The sequence below is a fragment of the Halictus rubicundus genome, unplaced genomic scaffold (assembly GCF_050948215.1).
Source record: "Halictus rubicundus isolate RS-2024b unplaced genomic scaffold, iyHalRubi1_principal scaffold0052, whole genome shotgun sequence".
NCBI lineage: Eukaryota > Metazoa > Arthropoda > Insecta > Hymenoptera > Halictidae > Halictus > Halictus rubicundus.
This window is the reverse complement of record NW_027488593.1, coordinates 142820-148131: the sequence shown is the minus strand read 5'-3', so window position 1 is coordinate 148131 and position 5312 is coordinate 142820.

The window sequence follows — 5312 nt, the reverse complement described above, 5'->3', positions numbered from 1 at the left end:
TCTATCCTATCCTCTATCCTATTCTATCCTCTATCGTCTCCTGTCCTCTATCCTATCCTATCCTCTATCCTATCCTATCCTCTATACTATCCTATCCCCTATCCTAAACTATCCTCTATCGTATCCTATCCTCTATCCTATCCAATCGTATATCCTATACTCTATCCTATCCTATCCTCTATCCTATCCTATCCTCTATCCTATCCTATCCTCTATCCTATCCTATACTCTATCCTATCCTATCCTCTATCCTATCCTATACTCTATCCTATCCTATCCTCTATCCTATCCTATACTCTATCCTAATCTATACTCTAACCTATCGTATCCTCTATCCTATTCTATCCTCTATCGTCTCCTGTCCTCTATCCTATCCAATCCCCTATCCTATCCTCTATCCTAGCCTATCCTCTATAGTATCCTATTCTCTATCCTATCCTCTATCCTATCCTATCGTCTATCCTATCCTATCATATCCTCTATCCTGTCCTATTCTCTATCCTATCCTCTATCCTATCCTATCCTCTATCCTATCCTATCCTATCCTATCCAATCCTATATCCTATACTCTATCCTATCCTATACTCTATCCTATCCTATCCTCTATCCTATCCTATTCTCTATCCTATCCTATTCTCTATCCTATCCTCTATCCTATCCTATCGTCTATCCTATCCTATCCTCTATCCTATCCTATCCCCTATCCTACCCTATCCTCTATCGTATCCTATCCTCTATCCTATCCAATCGTATATCCTATACTCTATCCTATCCTATCCTCTATCCTGTCCTATTCTCTATCCTATCCTCTATCCTATCCTATCCTCAATCCTACCATATCCTCTCTCCTATCCTATCCTCTATCCTATCCTATCCTCTATCCTATCCTATCCCCTATCCTACCCTATCCTCTATCGTATCCTATCCTCTATCCTATCCAATCGTATATCCTTTACTCTATCCTATCCTATCCTCTATCCTATCCTATCCTCCATCCTATCCTATCCTCTATCCTATCCTATCCTCTATCCTATCCTATCCTCTATCCTATCCTATCCTCTATCCTATCCTATCCTCTATCCTATCCTATCCTCTATCCTATCCTATCCTCTATAATATCGTATCCTCTATCCTATAATATCTTCTCCCTATCCTATTCTCTATCCTATCCTATCCTCTATCCTATCCTATCCTCTATCCTATCCTATCCTCTATCCTATCCTATCCTCTATCCTATCTTATCCTATCCTCTATCCTATCCTCTATCCGATCCTATCCTCTATCCTATCCTATCCTCTATCCTATCCTATCCGCTAACCTAACCTATCCTCTATCGTATCCTATGCTCTATCCTATCCAATCTTATATCCTATACTCCATCCTATCCTATCCTCTATCCTATCCTATCCTCTATCCTATCCTATCCTCTATCCTATTCTATCCTCTATCGTCTCCTGTCCTCTATCCTATCCAATCCCCTATCCTATCCTCTATCCGATCCTATTCTCTATCCTATCCTCTATCCTAGTCTATCCTCTATCGTCTCCTGCCATCTATCCTATCCTATCCTCTATCCTATCCTATCCTCTATCCTATCCTATTCTCTATCCTATCCTCTATCCTATTCTATCCTTTATCGTCTCCTGTCCTCTATCCTATCCAATTCCCTATCCTATCCTCTATCCGATCCTATCCTCTATCCTATCCTATCCTCTATAATATCGTATCCTCTATCCTATAATATCTTCTACCCTATCCTCTTCTGTATCCTATCCTATCCTCTATCCTATCCTATCCTCTATCGTATCCTATCGGATCCTCTATCCTATCCTCGATCCGATCCTATCCTGTATCCTATCCTATCCTCTATCCTATCCTATCCAATCCTATATCCTATACTCTATCCTATCCTATCCTCTATCCTATCCTATTCTCTATCCTATCCTCTATCCTATCCTATCGTCTGTCCTATCCTATCCTATCCTCTATCCGATCCTATCCTGTATCCTATCCTATCCTCTATCCTATCCTATCCAATCCTATATCCTATACTCTATCCTATCCTATCCTCTATCCTATCCTATTCTCTATCCTATCCTCTATCCTATCCTATCCTCTATCCTATCCTATCCTCTATCCTATCCTATCCTCTATCCTATCCTATACTCTATCCTAATCTATACTATATCCTCTCGTATCCTCTATCCGATCCTAGTCTCTATCCAATCCTCTATCCTATTCTATCCTCTATCGTCTCCTGCCCTCTATCCTATCCTATCCTCTATCCTATCCTATCCTCTATCCTATCCTATCCTCTATCCTATCGTATCCTCTATCCTATCCTATACTCTATCCTAATCTGTACTCTATCCTATCGTATCCTCTATCCTATCCTATTCTCTATCCTATCCTCTATCCTATTCTATCCTCTATCGTCTCCTGTCCTCTATCCTATCCAATCCCCTATGCTATCCTCTATCCTATCCTATCCTCTATAGTATCCTATTCTCTATCCTATCCTCTATCCTATCCTATCCTCTATAGTATACTATTCTCTAACCTATCCTCTATCCTATCCTATCGTCTATCCTATCCTATCCTAACCTCTATCCTGTTCTATTCTCTATCCTGTCCTCTATCCTATCCTAACCTCTATCCTATCCTATACTCTGTCCTAATCTATACTCTATCCTATCGTATCCTCTATCCTATCCTATTCTCTATTCTATCCTCTATCGTCTCCTGTCCTCTATCCTATCCTATCCTCTATCCTATCCTATCCTCTATACTATCCTATCCCCTATCCTAAACTATCCTCTATCGTATCCTATCCTCTATCCTATCCAATCGTATATCCTATACTCTATCCTATCCTATCCTCTATCCTATCCTATCCTCTATCCTATCCTATCCTCTATCCTATCCTAACCTCTATCCTATCCTATCCTCTATAATATCGTATCCTCAATCCTATAATATCTTCTCCCTATCCTATTCTCTATCCTATCCTATCCTCTATCCTATCCTATCCTCTATCCTATCCTCTATCCGATCCTATCCTCTATCCTATCCTATCCTCTATCCTATCCTATCCGCTATCCTAACCTATCCTCTATCGTATCCTATCCTCTATCCTATCCAATCCTATATCCTATACTCCATCCTATCCTATCCTCTATCCTATCCTATCGTCTATCCTATCCTATCCTCTATCTTATCCTAGCCTCTATCCTATCCTCTATCCTATTCTATCCTCTATCGTCTCCTGTCCTCTATCCTATCCTATCCTCTATCCTATCCTATCCTCTATCCTATCCTATCCTCTATCCTATCCTATACTCTATCCTAATCTATACTATATCCTCTCGTATCCTCTATCCTATCCTATTCTCAATCCTATCCTCTATCCTATTCTATCCTCTATCGTCTCCTGTCCTCTATCCTATCCTATCCTCTATCCTATCCTATCCTCTATACTATCCTATCCCCTATTCTAAACTATCCTCTATCGTATCCTATCCTCTATCCTATCCAATCGTATATCCTATACTCTATCCTATCCTATCCTCTATCCTATCCTATCCTCTATCCTATCCTATCCTCTATCCTATCCTATACTCTATCCTATCCTATCCTCTATCCTATCCTATACTCTATCCTAATCTATACTCTATCCTATCGTATCCTCTATCCTATTCTATCCTCTATCGTCTCCTGTCCTCTATCCTATCCAATCTCCTATCCTATCCTCTATCCTAGCCTATCCTCTATAGTATCCTATTCTCTATCCTATCATCTATCCTATCCTATCGTCTATCCTATCCTATCATATCCTCTATCCTGTCCTATTCTCTATCCTATCCTCTATCCTATCCTATCCTCTATCCTATCCTATCCTATCCTATCCAATCCTATATCCTATACTCTATCCTATCCTATACTCTCTCCTATCCTATCCTCTATCCTATCCTATTCTCTATCCTATCCTCTATCCTATCCTATCGTCTATCCTATCCTATCCTCTATCCTATCCTATCCCCTATCCTACCCTATCCTCTATCGTATCCTATCCTCTATCCTATCCAATCGTATATCCTATACTCTATCCTATCCTATCCTCTATCCTGTCCTATTCTCTATCCTATCCTCTATCCTATCCTATCCTCAATCCTACCATATCCTCTCTCCTATCCTATCCTCTATCCTATCCTATCCTCTATCCTATCCTATCCCCTATCCTACCCTATCCTCTATCGTATCCTATCCTCTATCCTATCCAATCGTATATCCTATACTCTATCCTATCCTATCCTCTATCCTATCCTATCCTCCATCCTATCCTATCCTCTATCCTATCCTATCCTCTATCCTATCCTATCCTCTATCCTATCCTATCCTCTATCCTATCCTATCCTCTATAATATCGTATCCTCTATCCTATAATATCTTCTCCCTATCCTATTCTCTATCCTATCCTATCCTCTATCCTATCCTATCCTCTATCCTATCCTATCCTCTATCCTATCCTATCCTCTATCCTATCCTATCCTCTATCCTATCCTATCCTCTATCCTATCTTATCCTATCCTCTATCCTATCCTCTATCCGATCCTATCCTCTATCCTATCCTATCCTCTATCCTATCCTATCCGCTAACCTAACCTATCCTCTATCGTATCCTATGCTCTATCCTATCCAATCTTATATCCTATACTCCATCCTATCCTATCCTCTATCCTATCCTATCCTCTATCCTATCCTATCCTCTATCCTATTCTATCCTCTATCGTCTCCTGTCCTCTATCCTATCCAATCCCCTATCCTATCCTCTATCCGATCCTATTCTCTATCCTATCCTCTATCCTAGTCTATCCTCTATCGTCTCCTGCCATCTATCCTATCCTATCCTCTATCCTATCCTATCCTCTATCCTATCCTATCCTCTATCCTATCGTATCCTCTATCCTATCCTATACTCTATCCTAATCTGTACTCTATCCTATCGTATCCTCTATCCTATCCTATTCTCTATCCTATCCTCTATCCTATTCTATCCTCTATCGTCTCCTGTCCTCTATCCTATCCTATCCTCTATCCTATCCTATCCTCTGTAATATCGTATCCTCTACCCTATAATATCTTCTACACTATCCTATTCACTATCCTATCCTATCCTCTATCGTATCCTATCCGATCCTCTATCCTATCATCGGTCCGATCCTATCCTGTATCCTATCCTATCCTCTATCCTATCCTCTATCCTGTCCTATTCTCAATCCTATACTCTATCCTATCCTATCCTCTATCCTATC